The sequence below is a fragment of the Balaenoptera acutorostrata genome, chromosome 3, assembly GCF_949987535.1.
Source record: "Balaenoptera acutorostrata chromosome 3, mBalAcu1.1, whole genome shotgun sequence".
NCBI classification, from domain to species: domain Eukaryota; kingdom Metazoa; phylum Chordata; class Mammalia; order Artiodactyla; family Balaenopteridae; genus Balaenoptera; species Balaenoptera acutorostrata.
Window position 1 is genome coordinate 38404389 of NC_080066.1, and position 16898 is coordinate 38421286.

The following is a 16898-nucleotide window of genomic DNA, read 5'->3' on the forward strand; positions in this document are numbered from 1 at the left end:
TGTATCTCCTGAGGGGAGGGACAGCTGGGGAAACATTTAGGCTGAGTGTACACACGCAGACCTCAGACGCATACAGCTGTCCATGCAAGCTATCATCAGCGGCAAGCAGGAACACCGTGCAGCCCATTCTTTCCTTAGTCACCTAACGAACCACACTTTCACACGGTGAGATGTGGGTCAGGACCCACATGATGGGTGGATGCCCGTGGTCTTGAGTACTTTGCAGTCCAGCCGGGAGGATGCATGTGGGGGCGTGGGGCAGCCCATGATGCAGACATGAGACAAGAGGTTCAGGGGAGACTGCGGAGAGAAGGCAGGGGGAAGAGGATGGGGGCACCGCAGACAGGCCCTGCTGGGGTCTGTACACTACCAGGAGCTAACAGGGAGGGGGAATCTCATCCGCAGGCTGGACGAGAGGTGGGAGGAGAACCGGAGGGCAGTGGGGCCCGGGAGGGCCTTGAGGGCAGGTCCCTGGAGGAGGGTGGGTCCACAGACATCAGAGGAGAAGGTGGTCAGGGTGGCCACCTCAGCCCAGAGTGGGAACTGGTTTCCTCTTTGATCTGGATCATAAAGGATGACACTGAAGCCCATTAGAAGACCTCACCTTGGGACTTCCCTGGTAGTCCAGCAGTTAAGACTCCACGCTCCCAATGCAGGGGGCCGGGGTTTGATCCCTGGTCAGGGATCCATGCCGCAACTAAGAGCCTGCACGCTGCAGCTAAGACCCGGCACACTGCAGCCAAATATATATATATATATAAAGAAGAACTCACCTGCAGAAGGCTGAGCTCTGGGCCATGTGTCCCCAGCCGCTAAAATTCAAATGCATGTGGTGTGTGACCCAAAGGCCAAAATGATTTAAATGGAGGTGACCATTATAAAATAAGCAAATTGTCTGGCCATCGCTAGAGATGTTTGCGGTGGACTTGGAAGGTTTCCTCACCACTCTCCCTGCGGTGGGGACAGCCTGTGGGGTTGAGGGTCCTCAGGGCAGGCCGTGGAATGCAGGGTGGGGCCCCTTGGCTGAGGGCAGCAGGAAGGTCTGGAGTGAGCTAGGCCACTTCCTGGCTGTAAGTCCTTGAGCAAGTTGCTTCATCTCTCAGAGCCTCAGATCCCTCAACTGTAAAATGGGAATGACAGCTGCCTTTCCCACAGGATGGCCAAGATGACGTGAGTGAAAGTACCTGGCACAGGTGCTGCCATTTGATAAATTGTAATTTTTCGCTTTTACCGTTGCAACGTATGTAAACACACGATGTGAATCACCTACGGCCCCGAAATATTTGATATATTCTTACTGTCACTAAAAATATCTGTCATAAATCCCACAAAGGAGTGATAAGTGCATGAACATTTGGAAAAAGCAGCTATTTTGAGGGAGAAAAAGTAACCAAATCAGGTGTAAGGGGAGAGATGCTGGAATTGAACCCAGTCTCGAAGGAAGGTTCTAGCTCAAGTTTTTGGCCCACACAAGAACCCCTGGGTTGCCTGGGGGGGCCGTGAGGGTCTCTTGGGCCCCTGGACCCAGAGTGGAGCTGTGGAGAGGTGGGAAGACCTTTCCTGGGACACGTGGAGAAGCCTTCGTCACAGATGCCAGATGTTTTCTCTTTTGTAAAATTTTGCAACTCAACGGGGTAGCTCAAAAGACCAAATTTCTAAGAGAATTACAAAACCCAACTCTCCTCACCAGAATGTAGTCTCTTTCTGGGATCACTGGGCACCTTCTCAGTCTCACCACTAATAGCTGGAATGACCCACCCTTAGCAAACAGAGCCCCGATGGGTCACAGGGTGAAGGGACGATTCCGAGAATAAGACCCCTGTGCTGGCCTCAATTCCTTGAAACTAAAACGCCCAGGAAGCTTCTTGTGTGAAGACCGTGCACACTTACATGTGCGCCGGCCAGGAGGCAAGGGTCAGGAACACTCAGGACTTCCTCCGAGAGGCTCAGTGGATTCCCTCCTCCGAACACCCCCAGATCTGAGTGTCAAAGTGCACAGTGAAGCAAGTTCTTCTGGGACCCAGAAACACAGGCTGCGCAGGGGAACGAGCACACCCACTTCCACGGGCAGAGCCGTCAACGGTTTACAAAGTCCTTTCCAGGCACGATGCCACTGGGTCCTCCCCACCCGATCTGAGCAGCCAGCCGTATGGGCAGCACCTGTGTGGGCAGTGCTCTTAGTCCCATTCGACAGGTGGCAAAATCCTAATGTTAGTGGACTGGCTGACGGTCCTGAGAGCACAGGGCCAGCCTGTGCCAACTCTCAGCGCATTATCTAATAGCGACCGTAGTCTGTGTGGTTGGTACTGGTACCACCCCCCTCATTCTACGTATAAGGAAACTGAGGCACGGAAAGGTTAAGAACGCCTTTAGAGCAGTGCGTTCCTTGTGACTGCTTCCACAGAGATAAGCGGCAGCATTTAGAAACTTTTACAACAATTTGATGTTTCTATGACATTTAGGCAAGGTTGATAAAGTTATCTGTCTGCAAGGATTAGAAATAATAATAATAGTTTAAAAACAGGTTGAGAAGTACTGGTTTAGTGTCCAGACTCTGGAATCTGAAGGCCTGAGTTTGAATCCCACCTCTGCTACCTCCCATCATTGTGACTATTTCTCCTGACTAAGGGGGGAGTGCTGCTGACAGCACCTGCTTCACGAATGAAAATATTCAAAGCGCTTATAGCAGAACCTGGCAGCCTGTTTGCTACTATTATTAGCATTCGGTAACTTGCCTGGGGCCACGAGGCGACTTACTAGAGGAGCCAGCTCCTTGTGGCCAGGTCTTAAAGGGGGGATTGACCATCAGGCCCTCTGCCACCCTGGAATCGGGGGACCCAGGAAACATGTCTGTCTCCGAAGCCTGTTCACAAATACAGACCCTCTTGCCCCTGCCAGGCGCGAGCTGCCTTCACAGGCTCTCCTTTCATCTCTAGGCCAGGGTGCTGTGGTTGTCTTAATGGGGTGTAAGGAGATGTTCTTGCCCAAACTGGAAAAACCTGATGAGCAGCCAGGCCCGCCCTGGCAGGCTTGGATTTGGCAGCAAGGTGTCTTAAGAGGCTGGCAGGGCCAGGGGGGCAGTGGTAGCCCCCAGGGAGACGCTGCAAGGGATGGTGTCTGCTCACTGGGTATCTCCATCCCTTCTCTGGAGTACAAATCCCTACCATCCCTGGAGGCAGGATTTGTTAACCTCCACTCACAGCTCACCTGTCTCAGTCACCCAGACTCAGAGGGAGGACACAGCCTCTTCCCAGCCCTTTGGAGCCCCAGGCTGTCCTCCTCCGAAGGGTATGTCATCCACTGAACTTGCACACAGTAGGTGCTCCACCCGTGTCTCCTGAATACACCATCCTTCAGGGGGGTTCAGATCCACCTCCCTGACCTTCTTCCTGTCCTGCTGTCCCCACCTGTGCTGCTGTCCCTCCCTGCTCATGCCACCCTCTGTGCCTTGTGCTGACTTGTCCTTCTACCTTCCTCCACGGATGTGGCTGGGACTCTGCCCCAATTTTGATTGGGGAGGGTCCTGTGCCCTGAGGGGGTAGGGGATGGGGCCCTCCTTTGTTTGGGGCTCTCCAATTACACAGCACTTGGCTGTGTGCTGTGCTGTATCCATTTCACAACTGCTGAGGACAAATTCAATTGACACTTCAACAAACATTTATGAGGGACTTCCCTGGCAGTCCAGTGGTTAAGACTCTGCGCTTCCAATGCAGGGGGCACGAGTTTGATCCCTGGTCGGGGAACTAAGATCCCACATGCCGCGGGGTGCGGCCAAAAAAAAAAAGAAAATATAAAACAAACATTTATGAAGCGCCTACTACGGGCCAGCTGTGCTGGGTGGGTGGGATGGAGATACAGGGCTTACCCTTGGGAGGTTCCCTTCAACCCAGACATCAAGGCCCGGCAGCTTGTGCCAGGACACTTGGGCCTGGAGCCCAAGCTCCACCTCACCCAGGCCACACACCCCAGGGCTCCTTCCCAGAGATCTCTGTGTCTCTCCAGGTGCCCGGGCCCCGTCCTGGGGTCCCTGGGCAATTTTGAGCTAGACTGAGGCCCCTATGTCCCGGGGACCCAGAGCTGCAGACTTGGCCCTTTGTCTTGTGTTCTGAAAGGGTGCAAAGGGACTTCCAGACCTGCAGGCTGAGGTCCTCCCTCCACAGGGAAGAAATAGGCCCCCAGACCTCGCCCCTCTCTCCTCCAGGCCTGCCCCTGCCTCTCAGGCGGCCCTGCTCCTCTCACATGGCTTTCACCATGTCTAGGTGCAGCCCCTGACAGTCCCCAATTTCTTGCCTTCTCTCCACCTCCTGAACGGGGGTCAGGTCCCCGTCCTCCATCGCCTCCTCCACCCCTGCTCCTCTACTCTGTCTCCTCTACTGAAGCTAAACTGTCCTCTACTGAAGCTAAACTGTCCTCTGGAAGGTGACAGGTGAGCCCTGCAAACAGAGGCTCTGATTTGGGTCTTCTCCCTGACCAGGCAACAGCTGCCGCCCCACCTTGACTCCAGCCGGTCACGCTGCCCTCTATCTCTGCCTCTCCTTTGCCTCCTTCATCCCAGTGGTGCCAGGCTCAGGCCTTGGTCTCTGCTTTCTCGTCCTACAGGGGTTCCCTCGGAGAAAGCCTCTCCCCTGTGTTTCAACTCTCACCGCCGTGCTGATGCCACCAGACCCACGCCTCTACCCGGGCCCTGCAATGTTCCCTAGACGTCGGACCTTCAATCAGCACCTGTCTAAACCCCAAGGATCACTTGGCTCCTTGGAGCCAGACACTGCTGCCAGCTCCCTCCTTTCTGCTGTTCCAGTTTTCCAGCCTCCTCTCCAGGACGCCAGGGCCAGCCAAGGCAGGCCCGCTGTCTCCACGGCAGGGGCCACGCCAGACAACCATGATGCCGCGTGTGAACCTGGCCTTCCTCCCCGTGCTCAGCCCTGCCCCAGGTTCCCACGGTCTCCCTGAGCCCTTCCCCGGCCAGAAGGCCAGGCTCCTACAGAGGAGGGAGGTCTGGGGGTTCCTCCTCATCCACCTCTGGTCCTCACCATCACATCACGGCCCGCCCTGGGGCCAGGCAGAAAGGGAGCCCGTCCCCAGGGCTGTGTCTGCATCCTGCAGGCGGTGCCACCAGGTCTGTAGCCAACTGTCCTGGTGACCGATTCAGGAACTGCCTGACCTGTGATGAACAGCTTCCTCTGGTCTGATGGAGACCCTTCCCGAACAGCCTTCCCTCTCAAAGGAGGAGCCCAGAGGAAGCCGGTGTCCTGCATGGTGGCTCTTTTTTACACATTTAGAGCGCGGCGAAAAGGAAAACATCCACATTCTCCCTTCCTCAAATAAACCGACTTCCCTACTCATCCCGTCCCTTGGAAACAGAAGCACCATTCAAAAAGAAAAAGGAAAAAAGAATTTAAAAAAAAAAAAAAAGAGAAAAAAAGAGGCAAAAAGAAAAAAAAAGCAACTGAATAGAAGAAGAAGAAAAGGGACAAAAAAAGAGAAGGAGAAGAGAGTGGTCCCCGAGGGAGCTGGTGAGCGCTGAGAATGAAAGGCAGAAAAGTGAAGGGAAGGAAAGCAGAGATACAAAGGGGGAGAGAAAGACAGAAGCTTTGAAAGAAAGAATGTTCCAGCGTGAATACAGCATGCAGGGGAGAAGGGAGCGCTTGAAAAGGAGCAGCCAGACGCAGTGACCCCTCATTCACAGAAGGTGCCAATCACCGGGACAATGCAGACCCTTTCTTCTTTTCTCCTTCTCTCCTTTCTGGGGAGAGAGGGAGGGAGGGAGAGGCTGGGAACTGCAAGTTAATTCCCAAAAGTACAGAAAATAAATGCAGTTCCCCTGGAGAAGCATCAAAGGGCTGCTTTAAAGGCTTCCCCCGAAACTCACTACACCCACAAGAGAAGTGCTGCCTCTCGGGGAGCGGGGGGGCACAGGCCGGCGGCCATCAGCTTTATTTCAGGGTCAGCCGCCCCTGCACCGGCCTGGCCGCCCCACTGTGGCTCCTCCCACTGGGTCCCGGGTGAGCCAAGGCCGGGAGAGCCCCAGGCCGCGACACTGTGGGTGAAGCCTGGCCTCCGTGGGCAGCTTGGCCCTCTTGGTTCTCCTGCTCTGGTCTGAGAGTTTGAGAGCCCAGGTAGGAGGGCAAAGGAGGAGGGTTTGAGTGGAGGCTGGAGGCCAGCCTGGGCCGTGTCCGCTCAGGGGGCACTGGATACCAGTGGAGGGAATGACATTTTGAATCGGCCCTGGGACGGGGTGTCCTCGCCTGGGACTGCTTCAGGGAAGCCCAGTGCCTGCTCAGGCCAGGCCGTGGTTCCAGGAGGGTGAGAGGGTGGTGGGTTCGTCCGTTTCACTGGCTGCCAACTGTTGGATCAGTGTCCTTACAAGGGAGGGGCCTCTGTGGGCACTGTGGTCACATCACAGATCAGCACTCTCCTGAGTTGGCCAAGACCCAAAGACTAAAACACATGTAGGTGCCCCAAACTACCTCAAGTGCCTCTTTCGAAACAGGCCTGGATCTGGACTCTGTCCTTCCCTCTTTCCCGCAGGCAGACACCGGTTATGACGGGGTGTCGACCATGTGTGGGGCCTGTGCTATGCTCTGGGGTAAGCAGTGCACAGGATGGTCCCTGCCCGCCTACGACCCTCAGTCTAGTGACCAAATGTCTCCCCAAATGTCCCTCTGAGATCGCAGGTGAGCATCCCTGGCCCCTCTCTTTGTCTTCCTTTCTCTTGCTCTTCCTGTCTCTCAATACTCAGTGAATCATGACGAAACCTGAAATGGGGTCACCTTTATGCAGAGGTTTCTTTTTCCTTCTGATCATCCAAACGCTGGATAATGAGAAATGCCTGGGAGCAGAGAGGCTGAGTGGAGGAAGACTGATTGGTTTATTGATTGATTGAGCGAGCCTCAACCTCACTCATCTATTGAGCAATCAGTCTGTGTGGAGCTCTGCGGCGTGGGCTGCGATTATAAAGCGACGAGGACCAATCCGAGGCCCTGAGATGCTTGAGGCCAACCTAGTGGGTGATGGGGGTGGGGGTGCAGCACAGATCCGGGAATGAAAACACTGCCTTTGCTAGCTTCACCTGGGAAAGGCTGTTGTTAAGTTGGAACAGGCCCAGAAGGGCCTCCAAACCCAAGAAAGGAAGCCATGAGAAGGGGGCACACAGAAAATGCAAGGGAACTCAGGGCCAGAAAAGTCACTGAACCACCAGGAGCATATCATCACGCTAGCATTTCAATCCAACAAATGCGAATTCCAACAAATATTTATTGAGCACCTGCTATGTGCCCACCAGCTCCTCGGCATTCCTAGGAAGACAGCAGTGAACAGGACCCAGCCGGGGCGGGGGTGGGGGGGTGGGGGGAGGCCACAGGCAAGAAAACAGGTGATTGTATTTAATGCACTAAGGTCTGTGTGACGGTGACAGCAGGGGGCTATGGGGGCCCAGAGGAGGAGTAGCCTAGGGGAGGTGGCAGGCAGGGCAGCAGAGGGGGTGTGTGTGTCAGGGAAGCCTTTTCAGAGGAAGCGGCATGGAGTCTTTTTAATATACCAAAATGAACTAAATTTTCATTTGTTTTGAAGAAGCTTGAAAGAATTTCACTGGTGAGATACCCCAGTGTCCAGAAAACAAAAAAGAACCGATGAATGAACTAATAGATAAAATATCTGATAGATGTTTTCTCCATCTTTTGGTGTACTGGGAAGAATCAGAGATAGAGAAAACCAAGCAGGTGAGGACAATAATGAATTCTTTTTTAAAAAGTAATAGCTCAAGACGGGAATAAAGACACAGACCTACTAGAGAATGGACTTGAGGATATGGGGAGGGGGAGGGGTAAGATGTGACAGGGTGAGAGAGTGGCATGGACATATATACACTACCAAATGTAAAATAGATAGCTAGTGGGAAGCAGCCGCATAGCACAGGGAGATCAGCTCGGTGCTTTGTGACCACCTAGAGGGGTGGGATAGGGAGGGTGGGAGGGAGGGAGATGCAAGAGGGAAGAGATATGGGAACATATGCATATGTATAACTGATTCACTTTGTTATAAAGCAGAAACTAACACACCATTGTAAAGCAATTATACTCCAATAAAGATGTTTAAAAAAAAAAAAGTAATAGCTCAGGGACTTCCCTGGTTGCACAATGGTTAGGAGTCCACCTGCCAATGCAGGGGACATGGGTTCGAGCCCTGGTCCGGGAAGATCCCACATGCCACATGCTGCAGAGCAACTAAGCCTGTGCGCCACAACTACTGAGCCCATGTGCCACAACTCCTGAAGCCTGCACGCCTAGAGCCCGTGCTCCGCAACAAAGAGAAGCCACCGCAATGAGAAGCCTGCGCACCGCAACAGAGTAGCCCCCGTTTGCCACAGCTAGAGAAAGCCCACGCACAGCAATGAAGACCCAATGCAACCAAAAACAAATTAAAAAAAAAAAAAAGTAATAGCTCAGTGCTAGGCTCAGCAGTGAACGATATTTATATTGTGAATTTACCCCCAAATCATGATAGAACGATATTAGCAGGAAAGGCAGTAATATGGAGGCAATAGGTAACATCCAAAATTGGTAAATTGAGAAGCAGTAGAATAAACGTTTTTTCAGAGTATAGAGGTGAATAACAGAAAGGAGAAACTAAAGGGAATTGAGAACAGTGAACCGGTCTGGAGGGCTGGAGCGGGGGGAGTGAGGTGGGCAGGGGGCCTGCTGCTTTATCCGTGTTAAGTCCTTCAGTACTGTTTGACATAAAAAAAGATGCATATGCATTACTTTGATAAAAGACAAAATTAAATGCAAGCAAACAAGCAAAAGAGGCTTGGCAAAGAAGTCACTGTTAAGTCAAATTGGGATCACTCTGAACTCCTTGGAGGACTCAGCCAAGAAACAGAAAGGGCACCGTGCTTATACGCTTATGAGAATAGAAATTGCTTTGAGAAAGAACAGAATTCAGTGGGCTCCTGCCCAAGATAACACAATTAGGGGGAACAGGATGGAGGGAAAAAATCTTGAGGAAAGAACCTGCAGAATACAGGCATGTGGCTTTAACAACGAGACCCATAGCACGAGGAACCCTTCCCTGGGGGACCAGGAGACCCAGAGACCAGGGTGCGGCTACCTAGCACTCTCTTGCAGGGGCCCAGATCCTCAGGGGGTGTATTCATGCAGCCGAGTTGGGTGAAGGCAGCATGATCTACATACAGGGAGGGTGGTGGTCAAGCGCGCCAGCCTGAGCCCAGGGACCCTTCGCTTCACCCCACCCCAGCCCGAGCTTACACTCAGCGTCGTGGCCGCCACAGCCGAAGAGCCCTCGTGCTCTGGCACTCGCACACATGTGCTCCTTGTTCTCACCAGCCACTCCTGCTGTATGTTATAGTCTTTTCCAAACCTTTTAAACTTGAAACGTGTAACAGCCAACGCCCCACTTGTCCAGGGGTCTCCTCTCTGGCAACCTCAAATTCCCCCAAGAACAGAGAATGCAGGGTATTATCCCCAAAAGCAGAGAAAGCCTACAAGTAAATCTGAAGCGAGTGCCTCCAAGAGGGGCCTTTGGTGTCACAGTCACTCTTCCCTCCATCATGGGACAGAGCCCCTCACTCACAGCCTTTGGACTCAGTTCTCACAAGCCTGTTTATCTGGCTTCCCAGACCACAGCAGATGCAAGTTGCAAATTAAAAGGAGGAGCAGGGCAGTGGGAGGCATGCCACTGTTGCAGGCTATAAGAACTGACAGCGAGGGTGCAGGATAAAAAATTCACCAAACGGCAGCCTGGGACCATTTGGGGTGGGGTTAGCAACACCTCAGAACACAGTTCAGTAACTAGACTCACATCCATGACTCAGAGTCATCAAGACAGGCGACAGGTATTGAGCATATTCAATAGCCTCAGTCTAGCACTCCGGGATGCGCGTGTTGGGTCCAGGGCTGAGGTTCAGTGACACCACCTTGTAACTTACCCAGTCCTGGGGCAAACACAACAAAGGCATCAACTCTGCCCAATCTCCCAGACGCCACTGCAGTGGTGGGTCAGCAGGGCTGGGCTCTGGTCCTGTTCTGCCAATGCCATGCACCTGGGCACAAACTCAACCTCTCAGAATCCCATCTACTAAATAAAGAGAACGCCTTGCCCAATCAAGCTAGGCTTGCTGTGGATCAAGTGAAATGCTCTTTATAGTCAACTGAAGCATTTTATAAATATAATGTCATGTTACTAAAGCCCCCTCTTTTTCTGGGTGGCTGGACAGGACATCCCATGACTCACACGGGGGTAGGGGACAAAGGAGTTACCCTCCAGCCTTAGGACTTTTTTTAGACACAACGAAGCAATTATCAGGCGAGTTTCAAAACCATGCAGACTTATACTTGAATGTACTCAATCAGACAAAGCCAGAATCCATTCTACAAGGTCTGCCTGGACTCTTCAAAGCCAATGTCACACATGCACACACAAAACAGGGGGACTGTTCTAGATTAAAAGAAGCTAAGAAAGCATAACCAAATGCAACACGTGAGCCTTCCTGGACCAGGAAAAGAACCTAAAAAAGACATTTTTGGAGGACAACTGGGAAAATTTGCATAGGACTGTTTATTAGGTGATATTATTATTTTTAAAATTTATTTATTTTATTTATTTATTTTTGGCTGCATTGGGTCTTCGTGGCTGCATGTGGGCTTTTCTCTAGTTGTGGTGAGCGGGGGCTACTCTTCATTATGTTGCGCGGGCTTCTCATCACAGTGGCTTCTCTTGTTGCAGAGCACGGGCTCTGGGCACGTGGGCTTCAGTAGTTGTGGCTCACGGGCTCTAGAGCGCAGGCTCAGTAGTTGTGGCGCAGGGGCTTAGTTGCTCCACGGCATGTGGGATCTTTCCCGACCAGGGCTCGAACCCGTGTCCCCTGCATTGGCAGGTGGATTCTTTTTTTTTTTTTTTTTTTTTTATTTATGGCTGTGTTGGGTCTTCGTTTCTGCGCGAGGGCCCTCTCTAGTTGTGGCAAGCGGGGGCCACTCTTCATCGCGGTGCGTGGGCCTCTCACTGTCGCAGCCTCTCCTGTCGCGGAGCACAGGCTCCAGACGCGCAGGCTCAGTAATTGTGGCTCATGGGCCCAGCTGTTCTGCGGCATGTGGGATCTTCCCAGACCAGGGCTCGAACCCGTGTCCCCTGCATTGGCAGGCAGATTCTCAACCACTGCGCCACCAGGGAAGCCCGGCAGGTGGATTCTTAACCACTGCGCCACCAGGGAAGCCCTAGGCTGGGAAACCCTTATTGAATAAGGGTAATTTTTTAGGTAATTTTTCTTTCGCTCCTAAAAGATACCTGCTGAAGTTATCTTTTCAGGGGTGAACCATCATGCTGCCTATAACTCACTTTCATATGATTCAGCAAAACCATTTGAAAGAGAGTGAGATAAAAGATAAAACAAACGTGGCAAAATGGTAACAATTGTGACCCTAGATGAAGGTTCTTAGCTTTTCTGTTACGGTTGACATTTTCAAAATAAAAAGTGATGAGGAAACAGACCGTGCGGGCGAATTGTGACTGTTCTCTGCATTTGCTGGGCCGATCTTGGTTTGTTACCCAACCTGCCCGATGCAAAAGTGATGTGCTAATGATGAAGAGATGAGCCACTGCAGTGCTTCCCAATCTGCACAGTTCATGCAGGAAAATATAATGGGGAAATATACTGGGACTGTACACTGGGGTACACAGCCCTGCCCCACCCAGGTGCCTGAGGGCTGAGAGGAAATCAATACCTGGGCACAGCTTAGTGGCTCCAGCACTCAGCTCAGCATGTTGGCAGGCAAGCCAGGCCTGTGGGTCAAGGAGGGTAGACACTGTCAGGTCCTCACTTGCTTCTCTGCTTCCTCATCGAGTCTTCCCCTGGAGGAAGGGGGGAACTTCTCCCTCAAACCTATCTCCCTACAGGTCTGGAAACACAACATCCAGATGGTAATACTTTATGCCTGGGCCCATCACTCCCCAGATCCCGAGTTCTTTGCGGGCAGAAGACAAGGATGCAGACTGTGGGGATTAGGAATGCCAAAGATGCTCTCTCAGTTAGAACCACAGCACACCTGTTGGAGATCATTCTGACTGTAACATTCTAGTTAGCCCTCACCTAGCCAGGTGGTGGCCTGAAACTCCTGACTCTGCTGCCCAGGGGCGGTACTCACCGGTGATCAGGCCTCAGTTTCCCCTTCTGAAGAAGGTCCCTTCCAGCTGACTCTCTAGGGGTCCCATATCTGCTTAGTGCTCCCTTAGTTCATCCTGGTCAGGGCTCAGAGCTGGGTAAGCAGGACAGCCTTCCCATCAACGGAGAAAAATCCCAGAGCATTCCTGTCCTGGGCAAGTCTGGCAACTGCCTCCTGCCACCTTCCCAAAGTGTTCATAAGGGATTCCTGGACTTGTGGCCCTGGGGGAGCAAACGCAAACACCCAGGATGGTCCACCTCCAGAGACTCTGGTAATTTTTAAAAGCCCCTCCGATGATCTAAATGTGACCAGGGTGGAGTCCATCTCCCAGGGGGACCAGGTCCTCAGAACTGAGCCAGACTTTTAATTCAGTCCTGCTGGCCCTCCCCACCCCCAGCTGTTCCTGATGCCCACCTTTGGAAGCCTGCCATCCCTCTCCTTCTCCCCACCTTCCAAGACCTCTTGCATTCTTCAAGACACTTGTGGCTCAAGTGCCCCTTTAGAACCCCAGGCTGCCTGCCTCTCTGGAGGGCAAGGCCGTGAAGGCCACACATAGGATCTGGTGCCTTTCACCGGCATCAGGAAACCAGAGGAGGCTTTTAGGAGAGGATATATCATGATCCAATGGCTGTTTTGAAAATCCTTCTGGTTACTGTGTGGAGAGGGTGAGGGAAGGCCAGGACAGTGTCCCACTGGGCTTATCTACTTAGCCCCTTGTAGCACTCTGCCCCCCAGCTCCAGGCCTGCATGGAAGCGTGGAAGCTGCTGCCTTGGGAGCCATGGCCAGGTCTGTCCCCAGGGCTCACGCGTGTCACAAGGAAGAACGGAGCAGGCTTTCTTTCCACTGTGGCCAGTAGTGCTGACAGCTGACTGTGGGGTGGAGGCAGTGAGTGACGAATGCTAACAATGAGAATTCATTCCAGGCTCCCAGTGGGCAGAGACCATCTGGACAATGCCAGAGGCCACTGAAGGGACGTCCCTCGTCCCTCGGTGGGGGAAGGTGCTTGCTTGGACCACTCCAGAGAGAGGCTTTGGAAATCCAAGGAGCACTCTTCCTTTGCCCTTCAAAGGGACATTAAACTCAAACGGCACCAAATGAATGGGTGGAAAATGTTATACAGCAAACACGGGAAGGGTTTTCCCCCAGATAAAAGCAATGGAAGGAGGAAGAGAGAAATAGAGGTGGAGGGAGGGGGGAGGGCAGCAAGGATGGAGGGGAGGAGAGGAAGAAGAAGGAGGGATGGGAGGGAGGGAGGGAGGGAGGGTCTCAGAGCTTTCTCAGGTTACAGAGAAAGGGGGAAGCAGGGTCAGGAGGAACAGAAAGGAGAAGTTGAAGTGGGAGTCACTCCAACCCTTGAGAAGAGCTGCCCATGGGGCAGAGTGGGGACAGCGTGTCTCAGAACTCGCAGCTGGTTTGGATGTAAAGTCCCTCCTCTACCCAAGAGAAGCCTCACACAGAAGTTCACAAGGCTGGGCAACGCTGACCTCGGGGGCCGTCCCATGGGGCCCCAGGCATCATGCTCTGCTGCGGCCATCTAGGAATTCGTACTAATTCTCAAACCAGGGGCCCTCATTTCCATTTTCACCAGGCCCCCGTGCAAATTATGTAGCCAGTCCTGGCTGACCTTTCCAAAGGACGTTTTGCTACAAAGGCAGGAGCAGGAAGGCCGGGGGCCGGCTCTGGCTGCTCTCCCTGTTTGCTAACCAAATACTCGCTGCGCGTTGTTGACTCAGCCACCAGGTAATAGTAAGCACAGGGCTCCCCACCCCAGCTGAAGAGCCTGACTCCGATGAAACGTGCGCGGAGCTGTGCCTGTGCGTGTCCTGTAAGTGTAAGCGTTCAAGAGGCTGAGAGGGGGACTTCCCTGGTGGTCCAGCAGTTAAGACTCCACGCTCCCAATGCAGGGGGCCCGGGTTCGACACCTGGTCAGGGAACTAGATCCCGCATGCGTGCCGCAACGAAGATCCCGCGTGCCACAACTAAGACCAGGTGCAGCCAAATAAATAAATAAATATTTTTAAAAAATAGAGATTGTGAGGGTCTACCACACACCAGGCACCAAGGGGTCCTGACCTCGGCGCTGCGCGCAGAAAGCGTGGCCCTGCTGAGGCCGAGAGCCAGCCTGGCAAAACCCGGCCAGTCCTGGGAGACCCGCCTTCCAGTTGGCTGGCGGGTGAGGAGGCATCAGGACCTCCTCGCCTCCGGACCCTCCACCGTGGGGGATGCCAGCTGGGGTGCTTGGGACCACGACTGTGCCTTGTGCTGTGGCTCCCACGTTATTCGAGAGACCACCGTAGGGTCACCAGGTCTCCAAGTGAAGTGCTGAGGCAGACCCAGCTCACCACCACGGCCAAGCCCAGGTCCCTCCCCTACTAGTGCTCCCCTTCTCTGCTGGTCCTTCACTCAAGGGCCAAGATGCAGGCCGGGGACCCCCCAAATCCCAACACTATACTGGCCTCTCTCCCTGCCAGCACCTCCTTTCTGAAGACCAAAGGCAGAGTCCCTGCAGGCTCCCCTCGCACCAGCAGGGAAAGCTTGGGGTCTGCTGCCCCAGCCTGGGGTCCTTCCCGAGGGCCCTGCCATCAGGCCTCCTCTCCTGAAGGGGCAGAGGACCCTAGCAGCATCATTTCCAAGGGCTTGTAGTTCACAACATCAAAACCTCTCAAGCCCAATCTGCAGGGTAACTTGGAAGGGGCCTAAGTCCCCGCAGGTGCCAGGTGTGCAAAGGAAACACACCTGCAGGCAAAACCAGAGGCAGCTGGACCCCGGCACCCCACCCATGGCCAGGACAAAGCCAGGCTCAGCAGGGCTGCAGGGTGTCCGGGCCAAGGGCAGGCAGGCCTCTCAGAAGGGGCCAGGAGAGTAAGCCGAGGAAGCAGGAGGCCAGGCCTGAGAGGGAGGGCCCGCCAGGAACTGAATTAATCAGCAGGAAACTGATGGTTATTTCCCGACAACTCCACCACCACCACCACCAAGAGCACAGAAAACACACACACAGGAATTCAGAAACAGGGAGGGCAGCTGGCAACTTCCTGGAGACCCACAATGCAGCCACTTTTTCAAATACCATAGACAAAACAACACAGAGCACCCTCCCTTTCCCAAGCGCACACGGTGTGTGGAGCCCCTCGTGTGTGTTATCTCATTTCTATCTTGCACGAAAACCTTTCCAGGAGGGACTGTCATTCCCCGTTTTCTAAACTCTGAGGTGCAAAGCAAAGGGAGAGGACCAAGGTCACAACTAGTGGTACCCAAGTTTCCAAGGCCAGGCTTGGCAGGACTCCGATGGCCGTCTCTTAAACCACCTCGCTCCACCCTGGACCAACAAATCTCTCCCCCAGGCTCCACGACCAGGGTTTACAGGAATCCTATAGCACGAGAGGAAGGGCTCAAAATAGGAGTCAGCTGGTGTGGCAGTGGACCCCCTTCTGCATGAACTGGCCTCTTGGGCTTTGGAGGGTGGGGGTGAGAAGTCTTCCACCTCTCCCCCAACTCTTCTTCTGCTTTCCACTTCTCCAACTTAAGAGCACATCTTTTAACATAGCCAGTGCTTCTCAAACTCTCTGCATTGGAAGATCTGTTTTATTTTATTTTATTTATTTATTTATTTATTATTTTTGGCTGTGTTGGGTCTTCGTTGCTGCACGTGGGCTTTCTCTAGTTGCGGCGAGCGGGGGCTACTCTTTGTTGCGGTGGGCGGGCTTCGCATTGTGGTGGCTTCTCTTGCTGCGGAGCGTGGGCTCTAGAGCGTGGGGGCTTCAGTAGATGCGGCGCATAGGCTCAGTAGTTATGGCCCGTGGGCTCTAGAGCACAGGTTCAGTAGTTGTGGCACACGGGCTTAGTTGCTCCGTGGCATGTGGGATCCTCCCGGACCAGGGCTCGAACCCATGTCCCCTGCATTGGCAGGTGGATTCTTAACCACTGCCCCACCAGGGAAGCCTTGGAAGATCAGTTTTATTTGAATCCCTGGAAGGACTAACAGGCAGGTCCTGGTCCCTTGACCTGTCACATGAAGTCAGTGATACCCACCCTGGTCCATACCCTGATCAAGATGGAGCTGCTGATCACCCACCTGGATGTCGTCAATGGCAACATTAAACTATAAAAGTTTCTAAGCCTCACTCTCAATTTCTCTTGGCTGGCTAGTGTCGGTCCATGGCCCATCCTTCTGTGTGGCGCTGGCCTAAGAATGTATGACAGTGTTTATAAGTTCAAAATTTTTTAATGCAGAGGTGTATCTTTCCTCTTAGATGAAAATTCTACCCACGGGTAAGAGAGCCTCAAATTTGCCCTTTCTTAATATTTCAAACATGCGTTCTTAATCTCCACTGTTTTGGGGTAAATGATTTTCCACAGTCATCTCTCCTGCCTCTCCTCTCTCTTAAAAACGGAAAATAATACATTTAAGTTCCTTAAGTGTCCTTGGAATTTACATTCAGCGACACGTGAACCTGCTGAATTCCATGAAGCTGAGGTGTGAAGAAAATGTTCTGTCAATGAGAAATTCACAAGTGCTCAGAACAGAACACAAAATTTGCAGTCCTTAACCATGGTCATAGCTCCAATGGGTTCCTACAGATGAAAACAGGCTTTGGTTTATACCAGCCGAAGCATTTATAGGTTAAATCTCAAAAGATAAAGGCCGCTTCAACAGTTCACAGTTGGCCCACGTTGGCCGTAACAAGACTGGCAGCTGGGAACCACCTGAAGGCATTACGACATGC

General features: G+C 52.9%; 1 protein-coding gene across 3 annotated transcripts in view; it reads right to left on the minus strand.

Annotated features, from left to right (window-relative positions):
- Window positions 1–16898, minus strand: part of ZNF710 (zinc finger protein 710) — a 69073-nt gene that overhangs the window by 25402 nt on the left and 26773 nt on the right. The window lies entirely within an intron of this gene.